A 14,225-nucleotide genomic window follows, 5' to 3' on the forward strand; every position below is an offset into this window, starting at 1 on the left:
CAACTAGGGACGCCATGGACAGTTTTAACAAATTTCTGCTAATATCAACAAGCCTGCAGACTGATGCTTGGAACATGCAGGATGGAAGACTTAGTTACTGGTAAGGGCAGAATGGAGAGAAGAGCAGCAACGGGGACAGAGCATGGGAGGGGAGAACAGTCATGTATGTCCTTTAAACAGCACAGAGAGACAGATGTCGTTGCATTGACAGGGTTCAGCGCTACAAACCTGGTTGGCTTATGTGCTCTCTTTCTCCTGTGATACGGTCAGGAGGAAATATAATTGCTCCTGTAACTGGTTACGTTAGCTGTTATGCAGCTCCATTTCAGGCCTTTATCACTGGAGTGGGTGATACCTTGTCATACTTGTTATAAGGCAAAGACATCTACAGATTTATTTTTCTAAACCTAAAGGAGTATTGATTAAATTCCTGCCAAACTGTATAATTTGTCAGAAAACTCAAAGCTGCTTCTCTGGAGCTAAGTTACATCCTTAGAGGTTCTCTCTTTAGTGGCTACTGTCCTTAGAAGATGTTTCTCTGGAACTAAGTTATATCCTTCCCGCTTACACATCTCTATTAGCTGCAGAAATTGCAGTCAGGTACCATGAAAAAGCATTTCTTGCAAAATTTCAGTGTCTATGGCCAGAGAGATATTCCAGCACTATCTCTGTCACAGCTCCGAGAAGCCCAAAACAGCAGCCATAGCTGTCTAAAGGGAGGCTTGGCTCTGATAAATCAGGATTAGAGTTCTTTCAGGGAAGGACTCTGGTATTTGTAAATGATGTCTCCACACCCATGGATTTGACCCAAAATGGTTCTGCAACGTGGTCAGTTTTTCAGCTGAATAGCTCATCAGGGTGTGGAAGCCAGATCTGTGACCTTCTGCCTGCAGCCTGTGTCTACCTCAAGCAGATTAGGATACCAAAGCAACAGGAGTCAAAACTTCATTGTCACTCAGCCAGCAGATACAAAGTTTTTTTCAAAGCAAAAAGGCGGTTCTACAACTATATCCTCAGCAATGAGCTACAACAGTAGTTTATTTTAATGAAGAACTTACGTGAAATTTAATGCAGTGACTTCCTTTTTTTCTTTCAAATTATTCAAACCTTTCAAACAGGAGGGTTTTCAGAAAGTCATGAAAGGTATGTCCTTTGTAGCCATAGCTGGACTTAACTAGTTCGTCTGAGCAGAGAACACAGGGCCACTTGGAAGGCTGAACAAACAGCCAGGAGATGCAGGAGGGCTGGCTACATGGCTTTAGAGAAGAAGCAGCATGCTAGCCTGCAGGGACAGAAGAGCCGCAAAGCTACTCTGAGAGAGGGAGCTGCAGCACAGCAGGGTCTCTGCAGCCATTTCAGAGGACTTCTGCTTGCTCTCTGAGGTCAACATGACCAGCGACAGCACGGATGAGCCACACACATCTTCTTAGCCCAGAACCTGGGCTCCATTACAGTACCTCAGTGCATCCTGCTAACAACTCTGTGTAACAGATTTCTGTTTCCATATAAACGTTGACTAAGTATCCAAACACTTCTGAGTTTTTTCACTGGCTGAGAGATTTTTTTGAGATTTCTTCTACTTCATCATGAGGAACTCTGGGGAGCTGACCACCTGTAATTTTGAAACTGTTTCCCTCCAAAGTGCCCCATTTCAGGTCCCTTCATGACAGCACAGTCAAGGATGCAATTAGAAACAGAGGTCCAACATCAGTAGACTTCTAGCATCAAATGCTCTGAGCACATTCAGTGTCAGGATGAGCAAGGTGTTCTTAAAAATACAGATACCATCCCAATAAGACAGATATGTCCTACTTTATGGATGGCAGATGTTTCAGGCTCCTCTGTGGGCCTGGGACAAGCACAAACAGGCGTCCTGTGTCTTATGGAGAAAAGCCGCCTGGACAGGTAATTACTTTCATACTTAATTTTTGCAGATCACCAGAACACCAGTTTAAGACTGCTATATAAATAACAAATTGGTGGGACACTCTGGAAGATCGGTACTATTTATATGAGTGCAGTCATTCTCGGCAGTATCAGATGCACTCACCTGAGGGCAGCAAGGGAAATAAAAGTAAAGAAACAAAGGCAAGAGCTGGCAATTAGTTACAAATATTTATCTTTTGTGAGTTCATGAATTCTTCTCCCCATCAAATCGTTAGAAAATTGGAATGGGTTTAATTTCCTTCACTGCGTTAGAGCTGAGGATGAAATTAGCTTTATCAGTTGCACAGGCCAGCTTAAATTTCCTGATATTGTGTGATCCTGCTTCTTTGCTTCTCATAAAGAAAAAGCAACTAAAAAAATTCAAAATGCATTTAATGAACCAGACTACTCGATACAGTAGCTTTTGGTGTTTTGCTTTTTTTTTCCTCAAAAAGCATTGAAGTTTGCCCCTTTCTTTAATGCAATTGTTTTCCTTTTAAATAGAGATATTTAGTAAAGGTATCTGTGGCCACATTTTCACCTTAGGAACTGGCTGTTTTCTGTTTCAAAGATATATATTCTTTGTGGTTTTTTTGTCTTGTGAATTAGCAGAAAAAAAACCCAAACCCAAAGCTCAACATAATACATCGTTATCTTTTGGTTGCTTTTTCCTCTCTTTGAAATTCAGTTTTTTCAGCCTGGATAAAAATGTTCTGGCCCAGTGGTTTGAAAAAAATAAAGGCAAAGTATCATTATGCTGAACAGACACTGTAAACGCTCCAGGGATCTAGAAAAGCAGACCTCCTATGAAAAGGTGAAGCTCAGAACAAGTCGTCTGTAACTGTTGTACTCCTGTTAGGACTGAGCAACACAACATATGTTTCCATAATTGCCACTGTGTGGCTGTGCGGCAGCAACATTTAGGTGTGGGCTGTATCTATCCCCCGGAGCAGCCTTATCTGTGAACCTTGTATGAGAGGCTGCACGATCAGCATGGTCCCAGTTGAGCTGGGACCAGTTCATTTTGCACGAGCAGCCTGAGGATGAGCTAGAAAAGGGGGTGTCTGGGGAAAGGAGGGAGGTGAATGTTTGAGGAGGTATGGCTTTGCCATAGAGACCAGATAGAGTCACAACCTGGGAAGGTTTTGAGATGTGATCCCTGATTGTGTGTGATGTCTACATACACCCAGCATATGACGTCTTTTCTGGACATTTAATAGTTCCTAACTAGCATTATTGCATTATACTTACCACAGATAACAAAGTAGATAATTGATTCTTCTTTGCTTTTGAAGCAAAAAAGGTTAACTCATCTTATTGTGAGTGCAACTTTTCCCTTTGGGTTGGATTCAGTGGCAGTATTAGGAGTATCCTTCTATGACCCAACCACGTTTAACTCAGCTACAAACTGTACCAAGGTTACTACAGATCTTCTTTGGCATTTCATACTTTTTCTTTTACTGCAGTTTTTCTCTGATGCCTTTTTTGTTTGAAATACCGTCTTACATTTGGATGGATTTTCCAGATATTTGGGGGGAAGAAGGGTTGAGGACTTTTTTTTTAACATTACTAGGAACATATAAAATTAAGACATATCTGTAACCGTATAGTAGTATTTTCAAGACGTCTTTCATCCTTCATCCTTTCCCTGCAACTTCTTTTTCAAAGTTCTCTTCAGTCTTTAAAAGCACTGTGATCTGGTGCAGAGCCAAAACATTGGCACATGACACCACTGCCACCAGTGGTAATCAAAAAGCATGTTGTGGAGAGTTCCCAAATTAGAATTTTTAGACTTCAGGTATAACAGAAGATTCATCATAAATTCATCACACAAAGGGCTATAACTTTAAAAGCCTGAACACTGTCCCTGGGGATATTTTTAGGTCACTTCTATCTAAATTTTTCCATAATTCTGTCATTTCGTGCATTACACAGCAAACTGATTATAGAACACAGAACTGCTCGGAGAATCAGACTTTTTCAAACTATCCTTTTTTCTTTTTTTTTAAATGGGGTTAAGAAGTGGATCAATATGGGGTCAAGTGTAAATGTTATACACTTGGAAATTTCTTAGGCACTTTACCTGATACAACACAATATTTGACTAGGGAACTAGAATGTTATAGCAACAGCATTGCACATATGAAATAGATTGCAAAACAGCTGATAAATCTCAGCTGTATGTGACCAAAGAATTCTCAGTAAGTGAGTGTGTTTCAAGAGAAACTCTGCAAGGATCAGTTTTTGACTCCACGGTGCTTAAAATTCTTCATCTATGATTTAAAAAGAAAAAAGCATAAATCATCATTAAAATGGAAAAAAATATATATATTGCCTATACCTTAAAGCTGTGAGTAATTCAAGCAGAATGCTTAAAAAACCTTGGAGTGGGTTAGCAAAGAGCTGAAAGAACCATTACAGAGTTGGAAAATATGCCATCAAGCGAAAAACTCAGGAAATGCAATGCCTTTAATAACTCAGATTTAGGAGGTGACTTAAGGACACCATATAAGTAAGTACATAGGGAACAAAACTTTAATAAAAGGTGTCTTCAATGCAGCCAACAGAAGTGTAACAGCACCTAATGATAGAAACCTGCAGCTAGAAAAATCAGATTAGAAACAAGCTCGTTTTCTGCTATCCTACGTCTCTGTCCTTCGTATTTGGTAACATTTTATATGGGATTTTTTTCTCCTTGGCAATTTTTTGAATAATAAAGGAATATTATTGTAAGGCAACTCATAAATTAATTCAGGAATTATTTAATTCAGGGAAATTCTGTATCTTTTGGTATGTAGAAAGCTCAAAAAATAACTTGGATATTTAATTCTAAACCTGGTATCTAGACAACACATTCAAAGACTGACCAACCTTACAAATGCTTCAACTTGCTCGATGTTTCACTGCTCCCTTGGTGCCCACATTTCTGCGTTGTGCACTAGGTTTTCTCCAGCCTGTGGAGCTCGACATTCGCCTAGACTCCAGGGGGATCTGGTAAGGTAAAAGACATTATATTTATGTTTAACACACCACCAGTTTGGACAAGGCTAAGCATGCTGGTGCCCAGCTCATGCACAAGCTCCATGAAGCCGTACAGCCACCTGAGTCCCGCTGTGTGCTTTTACCACACACCCAGCACAAACCAGCAGAAATCTGCTCCTCACAAAATGCAGAAGTGGCTCCTACTGTCTTTTGCAGGACAGTCCGAGGTGCAGGTGTGGCTTGGCTGTAGCTAACTGCTGTTTGCACAGAGGCTTGGAACATCCGCCCTGGAAGTGTGCCCGAGAGCGAGCACAGGGTGACCAGCACAAGGACTCACGGAGGGCTGAGCAGACCTGCCATCCTTTCTGGGCTCCAAGGTCCTCTCAACAGCCCTGGTAGCAAGGACCAGACTTCTTGTCTTACGGGTGTTGGAACAGGATTGGCAACTAAAGGAATTAACATTAATCTACATTTCCTTATGCAAGGAAGTTACACCGAGTTTTCCAGGGGCCATTGCCACAAACCTAGGTGTTGCAGGGCCAAACACTCAGGAGTCAAATATTTTTTAAGGTGATGATTTTTTTAAGAAAACAGCAAAACCTCTTGTCATGGTTTAACCCCAGCCAGCAACTAAGCACCACACAGCTGCTCACTCACTATCCCCCAGCAAGATGGGGGAGAGAGCTGGAAAAGTGAGAAAACTCACGGGTTGAGATACAGTCTAATAGGTAAAGCAAAAGCCACACATGCAGGCAAAGCAAAGCAAGGAATTCACTACTTCCCATCAGCAGACAGATGTTCAGCTATCTCCAGGAAAGCAGGGCTCCATCACATGTAATGGTAACTTGGGAAAACAAATACCATCACTCCGAACATCTCCCCCTTCCTTCTTCTTCCACCAGCTTTATACTGCCAAGCATGATGTCATATGGTATGGAATATCCCTTTGGTCAGTTGGGGTCAGCTGTCCCAACTGTTTCCCCTCCCAACTTCTTGTGCATCCCCAGACTACTCGCTGGTGGGGCGGTGAGAAGAGCAGAAAAGTCTTTGACTCTGTGTAAGCACTGCTCAGCAATAACAAAAATATCCCTGTCTTATCAACGCTATTTTCAGCACAGATCCAAAACATAGTCCCATACCAGGCACTGTGAAGAAAATTAACTCTTTACCAGCCCAAACCAGCACACCTCCGAACACATGCTTAACTTGAAGACCATGAGTAATCTCCTTTTAACCTAAGTTCAGTACAGGCTATGGTGTCTCCTATTATCTTCTCAAGATGGTTCATGAGTCAGACTTAACTGGGGGTCAGCATCATAACTGTACCATAGCCAAAAGAAAAGGTGATACCAGTATGCAATATTTAATCAACACCAAAATGGTTCATAATAGCCATAGTCCTCTGTATTAATTTATACGCATTACCATAATACCCTTTTAACAGAATATATTTCAGCTGGGTCATTCAGAGGCAGGTAAGTTTCACTAACCATATTTTTTGTATTAACTTTTTTTTTAGATACAGACCAGCATAAGTGTTTAAGTAAGTACTGCATTTTTGTTGATGCCTGCTACAAGACAGTCTGCTTCCTTTTTAAAGTACTAATGTCATCAACTAATTTCATTAAAGATGAAATCAGGGTATATCTCAAGTCAGGAGCCACAGCAATGGCAGATCAGGCAGGCAGGTACTTCTGCTGCAAATGATACCACAAAAGCACCCGGGAATCTGGCTGAATTGGCTACCATTTGGTTACTTGGCATCTGAATCACCATAATTTATTTAAATGTTGATGTCATTTACTTTTTTTAACCTTGAGCTACATATTTCTGTACGAACATCATTAGGTGAAGAGCCAGACTGCCTAAATTCTGCCGAAGTTGTAATTCAGATGAAATTTGGATGCCTATTTTGAGCACAACACAGGCATTACCTAAGATTCATGAAGAACCTCATTATTTCACTTAAGATCCAGACACGGGTGAAAATTCAAACACATCGCTATGTTTAGAGTATTTTTCATTGTGCAAGGACTGATTTAGAGCTAGCAACTTGCACGCTTTTGGGATCATGTTGTAAGATATAAGTTCAGTTCATTGTGTATGCGATCTCAATTTTATCCCAAGTTTAAAAACGTTAAACTGAGTTAAACCAAGTAATGTAAACTGAGTAAAAAAAACATTGTCTTGGATTTTGAAGGAAAGGAGAGTTGAATTTAAGCATGACATGGCTTAAATTACCAAGGGAAATGCTGAAAATGCAATTTTACTGTCCACGTGTTGAAAGTTACAGCAAAAGTAAAGCCTGTGAATATACTTGGCAGAGTGGCAATACCAGGACAATTTTTCAGCTAGTTAAAGTAGATGAGTGCTGTCTGCAGATTAATTCAGTACGTGTTTTATCAACAGCATATAATTTCATTGAGTGCCACCTCTGATGATATCATACATCAATTGTTTTTCACCAGTAAATATTGTCCAGTCTTGACAGTAATCATAAGGTACCACACAATTCTTCTGAGGGAAATTAAGAAAGGACATAACCTACATATAAGGCAAATGCTTGCTTTTCAGGTACCAGCTGCAAGAGTTCTTATTTTCTTCTTCCAAAATATTTTGAAGGGTCAAATGGAGTTTCCAGGAGAATTTCAGTATGAAAACTTTGTTAATTGCAACATCTGGGCTTCAATAAGCAAAACTTTTTACTTTGGCCCCTTTCTCTGAGCCATTGCAGGTGACTTTAGCTGCTCTCCCTGGCAACCAGAAAAATGGAAGTCTGCAGTGGTACAGGGACAGCAAAGCAAAAAGGGCTGAACTGAGGCTGTATATTGTCTGGGCGTGCACACCAGTGACTTATTTGCCTTTTTCAGATGCCTTAAGAATATGAAGTGATTCTTAGAACTAAGCAGAGAGCCAGCCAAGATCCTAATCCTCAAGCATCTGTAACTAAGACACAGCAAAATCAACACAGAAGTGTGGGAGAAGAGTAAGTGCACTCTTTACCAATTCATAGTCCTTCAGACCCTTTGATCTGTTTCAGTTCCCCTGGTTTTATATATAATAATGAAGTCCACAAACTGTGAATGGAACCTTGCAATTCACGTATTATTGGTCCATCACTAACACTCAGGTGAGTCCTTTTTACCATAAGTGAGAAACAAACACTTTGTCATTACATCTGTGTTTGAATCTTTACTGATTTTTTTTTAACCCACAGCATGTTCCTGGAATTGTGGAAAGTGTCAGCTGAATGGAGAGGATCCATGTAAGAAAACAGTATCGGTTTTCAAAAAATATCTCTCTCTTCATTTATTTTTAGATGCTATACAATGTACTGTGTACAAATTAGAATCATGTCCGTGTCAAGCAGGTAGACATAGGAACAGGATAATGGTTTTGCAGGGATGATGAGATATAGCATATTATCTATCCTCTTCTTCAGGAAAACAGATCAGCCATAGCCTTGAACCCCATATCCCTATCTTTTATTAAAGTGATTTTAAGTGATAACAACGGAGAATCATAAAGTAATTGACAACTACTGACCAACTGTAAGATACCTGCTTTACATGACAGTAGTTTTAATCACAACAGACATCTAAGAAAAAAAAAAAAAAACTTTAAAAAAATCTGTTTTGCTGTAACTACAAGGAACTTGCATTGTATGTTTTTTAAGATACCAAGTACCTGCTGATCCAGCACTTCAGGAGTCAGTGGAGGCAGCTTCATTTCAGTGAGCACTGGACCCAGGAAAGAGTGTCTCTTCTAATTATATAACTAAGGATCATGCTTCCATTGATAGACTCCAATTTGCATATGCATTGGAAACTGTGCTTGGTTAATTGCAGTGCAGCATGGCTTATAAACCTTATGAGTTAGTATTACATGTACATTATAACATTTCCAATCATAAGGCTGTCAGATATAAACTTTTGAAGTGATTTTAAAAATATGGTTTGATTTCTCTATAGATGAATAAAGACACTTAATAGTACAACAGCTTTATGATCTTGTTTATAAGCATTTCAAGATTTGCATGTCGATAAATAAAAAGCTGAATTCCTCCACTGGCAAAAGCCATAGACTTTTTGTTGTATGAACAACAATTTTTATGCATTTATTTCAAACATATTTACCAAGGTATAAATATTTTCTTGTTTACAATAGAAACTAACAAAACTTTTATCTAGGCCTTTGAGAAGCCTGTCTTGCTTCTGCTTGTCTACACAATGTTAAAACTTTGCTATCTATAGATATTTTATTACAGTCAACACAGACAAAGGCAGGATAATAAGTGAGAGCAGCAGCAACTACAAGCAAGGGAGACATGAACCTTAAAACACATTCACATCAAGGGGAGCAGATAATTTCCATCTCAAATGACAGCGCAGGTATTTTACCAAATTTTCTTAACAATTGGACTGAACCAGAAATGGTGCCCAATGAAAAACGATTAATACCTTAGAACAACTTGATTTATACAAACGCCATCTCAGCTTTTATTCTGATCCAAGTAGTACTAAAGAACAAATTTGGAAGCAAAGAATAATTAAAGATGTTGTGAAACATGAGCAAGTGATAAATGCACCATTAGTTTCCCGGCATTAGGTTGTGCCCATCTAACCTGCTTTTTTTAGGCAAAGGAAATGCAGTCAATCTAATCTGTCTGCACTTCAGAAAAGCATTGCCACAGAGGAAATTACTAAGTGAAATAGGAACCAGGAGAAGGACTGTGAGTTAAGTATGGACACAGCTCACGGCAATAGGAAGATGGGATAAGGGAGAGTGTTCAAAGGGGAACATTAGATAAAAAGTTATTAGCAATTTACAAAAAGATCAGTTTGGGAATCTAATTTAACATTTAACTTTTTCATTCATTAAATTGGCAGGCAAAAGTGGAAGTTTTCTGATAAGACATATGAGAGTCAATAGGCATTGTAAATGTAAAGGAGGAGGATCTCTTTTGGAAAGAACTGAATGAAAGAACAAGAAGAGAGATGAAATACCAGAGTATAAAAGGAAAGATCATGTATTAGATAGGATTCATTCACTGGCAAACAGGTGCAGCTGCATGTGTAAACTGAACACAAAGATGACCATCGGCCATCAATGGTAATGCGGCCACTGAAAATGATAATGAAATCCTAGACAACAACTGGCAAAGTACTTTCAGTAAATAGAAATGTTCCGGTGAGAGCTCATACAGCATATCATGTTCAGTTCTGCCACATGCACCCACGGGAACCAGCTCAGCACATGTACAGCGAGAACTTGCTTATTGAGCAAAACAAGAGTGAAAGCTGAAAGAGAAAATGCTTGGTGTCACTAAATACACTAGCTAGACAAGCCCTGGAGAAGATAAAGAGCTGTTTAGGTTGAAAGACAGTGTTGGTACTAGAAAACAAGTATAAAATGGCCATAAATACATTTAGGCTGGAAATCAGTAGGAAGTGTCTAACTACCAGGAAGGTCTGAAACAGTCCCCTAACAGCAGGAGGAAAACCAATTCACTGCTGTTTTACTAAAGCACCTGCTTTTAAGATGGAACGTACTTTCTGAAATGTGTTTTTTACATTATGTGGTTGCCTGTGATAATTCAAAAGCAGCCTACATCACAGAGAGTTTCTTCCAGACTGAGAACTATCCTTCCAGGCACTGAGAGAAGCCAGGAAGGGAAAGAGGAGACTGAGAAAGCCTCTGCTAACCAGTTAGCAGTCTTCAAGAAGCTTAATAATTTCCTCCAGATCAAAGAATGGCTTGAGAGAAGCCTCCAGCTTTTTCTAACGTAACATCTTCCAACTGTCCTCTACTCATCCTCCCAAATGTTGGCAGACTGAACAATGTCTCTCCCAAATCAAAAAGAAGTCACAGCGTGGGAGTGAAGGACAGAAGCTCATCATTTGAGGAAGGACAAGTGGTGAAGAGACAGTGAGCCTCTGTAATGTGGGGAATACACAGAACTTCTGGTACAGTATTAAACAGCAAAGTTGATTAATAAAGTCAAATAAAAATTCCCCCTTCTTCTAAGCTGTCTCTTATGAAACAAATAGATGCCTTATTGTGCTGACTCACTGCCATCACGCCCCTTCCTCCAGTCTCCAGCTGGGATACCTTCCGTGTGTTCAACCTGCCAACAGCAGCAGGCTGCACAGCCTCTGGGAAGAGCTGGTGTTGGGATTTCTTATGTGTAAATTGGAGCTGGAGCTGCCAAGCTGAGCATTTTGCTGGGCATTCACATCATCTTCTCACCACCACACTTTCTCTCCTGCCTTCTTTCTTCCTCCAGCAACTCAGCTGGTACTTCAAGCTACAGGACAGTGAAATCCTCAGGGGTACAGATGCTGAATTTTGAGGTGATGGAGCATTAATTGGGACCGTGGCTGAGGCCTCGTCCTGTGACACATTATAAAGGATGAAACAGAATGGGTGAACTGTTCTGCACCTGGCTCTGCTGGCTTTGCTATAATGTCTATCAGTGCTTGGCTGCCTTTTTAATTTTTTCCTTTCCTCTAGCTACAGGAGAGGTTCAGGAGCCATTGCTCAGAGCGAAGGACAGGGTGAATCTGGACCTTTTCAGTTTGAGATTTGCTTGACACTTACACCCCCTTTTTAGGGATTAGATTTTGTACACCCTTCTCACAGACAATTAATTATGCCTTTCGAAACTTACCCAAATTATCTCTGCCGATTTCCAAAGTTTGCTCACCGTCCCAGCAACTCTGGGGGGTACAAAACTCCTCTCTCGGACCACGCCGGCACTTGAGGCACTGGAATTGGCAGGACTTGGTGATTTTATCCCTTTCTTATTGGACATGTCTCACCTCTGCATTTGGAATGTCTTTCGCTGTTGGGTTGTTTTTTCATCCAGGAAACAGAAATCACAATTGCTTTGGAGCAAAGCAGGAATTTTATTTTACTCCTTTTTCATACATAATAAAACTGTAAGTGATGATATGAGCCTCACACTCAGCTTCTTCCACCTGGGGACTACTGACCGCGCCGCTGCCCTGACGGCTGTGAAACGACGATCCCTTCGACCCGGCCCATTTATTTCACGCCTCGGGCAGCGTTTTCCCCGGGGGAGGCTCCCACGGGCTGGCGCCGGTGGCGGACACCCGCCTGATTTACCGGGGGAGACTGTTTGCCTTGGCCCCGGAGGTCCTTCGCGCGGGGAATGGGATTTCCATTCCCCGACGTTTCCCTTGGTCGCCTTCCCTGGAAGGGAGCGCGGGCCCGGCACGGGGAGCGGGGCGCTGTCCGGGGAAGGATGCTGCCGGCCCGGCGCTGAGCCGCCGGACCCAAACCACCCCGCTTTCCTCCAGCGGTGGCCCCACGGCCTTCTCCTGAGGGGACGACCCCCTCGACCAGGGCAGGCGCTTCTTCTCAGGGCTGCAGGAGCTCCCCTCGCCACCCCCTCGCAGCGCAGGGCCAGGTCTGACAGGGAGGAACCGGCGGCGGGGCCGAGGTGCGCTGCGGACGCGGGGCGGCGAGGCCCAGACGGGGCAGCCGGGAGCCCGGAGGGGCGGGAGGGAGCGGGGCCGGCAGCCCGCGTCCCTGAGGGGAGGGACGGGTCCCGCGTCCCTTGTGGGGCAGGCGAGAAGGCGTGGGGCCGACGGCCCGTGTCCCATGAGGGCCGTCGATCCCACTTCTTCCCTCACGGCAGACGGGGAGAAGCGGGAGGGCAGCCCGCGTCCCTCACACGGGGCCGGCGGGAAGGAGGGGAACCGCGTCCCTCAGCCGGGGCCGGCGGGAGGGAGGGGGGCGACAGCCCGTATCCCTCACGGGGCAGGCGGGAGGGAGCGGGACCGCGTCTCTCACACGGAGCCGGCGGGAAGGAGGGACCGCGTCCCTTGCACAGGGCAAGCGGGAGGGAGCGGGGCGACAGCCCGCGTTCCTCACGAGGCCGGCGGGAAGAAGTGGGACCGCGTGTCTGACGGCGGAGGCGACCGAGGAGAGAGGGGCCCGGCCACCCGCAGCTGCCGCCCGGGGAAGAGCCGCCTCTGGAGGTCTGGGTCCCAGGCGGGGGAACCCCCCTTTCCCTCCCCTCAGTCCGGCAGAGCCGGGCTACGTCCGCTCGGGGATGGGGCTGGCGGGAGGCGACAGCTCCCGGAGGGGCGGGAGGGGGAAGCGCCGTCCGGGGCCGCGCCGGGGGGGAGGAGGCGCTCCCGCGCTCGCTCCCGGCCGCCGCCGCTCCCCGCCGCCCAGCGCAGCGGCCCCGCCAGCCCCTCAGGTAAGCCCTGTTCTGCCGCCCGCGCTGCCCTGCCCTGCCCTGCCCTGCCCAGCCCTCGCCTCTCCCGCCCGGCCGTCACCCCCGCCCGGGAGCACCGGCTGGGCCGAGCGACCCCGGTGCCGCGGTGTCCCCTCCGGGATGAGGGGGGCGGCCGGGGAGGGCCTCGCGGGCGGCGGGGGCCTGACGGGGAGCGGGAGGCCGAGGCGAGGGGCCGCGGCAGGGTCCGGGGCTGGGTTAGATGGTCGCTTGCTGGGTCCTGCTGGAGTGGTTTGTGCCGCTGGTGTTTCAGCCGCAGGAGAAATGTTTCCCTTTCCTTCCGACTGCATGGGGCTGAGCAGACCCCCCTTATGTCCTCTTCCCCGTGCGTGCTTCAGTAACTCTTTTAACAGTAAGGAAAAGCCATGCTATGTTTTAAAATCAGTGCAGAATCGGAGCCAAACTTTAGCTAGAAACATTTGTTAGTGGGTAGCCTGCAGGTGTCTTTACCAGCTTCCAGCAGGACAGTATGCGGCTCACCCCGCTGCAGCAGGTACAGCCCTGCAGGTAGCCCTGCACTGGAGCAGTGTCACCTCTGTCACGCAGTGCGGAGCTGCCCGGACTCCTGAGAGCAGTGCATCTGCTGGAGACAGAAGGAGTGGAGAACAGTTTGCTGCATGTCATATACTTGCCCTGGAAACCCAACCTAGATGGTGCTCTTCAATCTTATAAAAATTGTTGTGGCATCTTTAATGACTGCATATTCCTGTTTCAGAAGACAGTTCTTTCTGTGTCAGATTGGCTGCTGTCATTGTTTAACCGTGGGTTAGTGGTGACTGAGAGGGAAGAGTGCAATCTACTGATTTATGTAGTACTTCCTAAATGTTTGGGTTTTCTTTTGGGGCCGTCATTCAAGGGGTGAATGATTCTGATAGCAACCTGCAAAGGTGACGTGGTGTGTTACGTGTTATAGATGTGCTACTGTCAGGCAGCTGACTACTTCAGAACAAATCATCACACTGAATCCCATCATAAATTCTTCTTAAATCAAGAGCTTAATAAAATACACATATGGCTTTTCCATACAAAATCTACAAAATAATTTTTGAAT

General features: G+C 44.3%; 1 protein-coding gene across 4 annotated transcripts in view; it reads left to right on the top strand.

Moving 5' to 3' along the window:
* Positions 1–12,153: 12,153 nt before the first annotated feature.
* The window catches only part of MATN2 (matrilin 2), a 79,448-nt gene continuing 77,376 nt past the window's right edge, over positions 12,154–14,225 (top strand). For 3 of the 4 annotated variants that reach the window (XM_063327249.1, XM_063327251.1, XM_063327252.1), the window contains exon 1: positions 12,154–12,373. The gene's annotated coding sequence lies outside the window, so the exon portion shown is untranslated. Of the gene's footprint in view, positions 12,374–13,071; positions 13,139–14,225 lie in introns of those variants that run through there. The other variant, XM_063327250.1, reaches the window with a different exon arrangement.

This window comes from Chroicocephalus ridibundus, chromosome 2 (assembly GCF_963924245.1).
Source record: "Chroicocephalus ridibundus chromosome 2, bChrRid1.1, whole genome shotgun sequence".
Taxonomy (NCBI): Eukaryota; Metazoa; Chordata; class Aves; order Charadriiformes; family Laridae; genus Chroicocephalus; species Chroicocephalus ridibundus.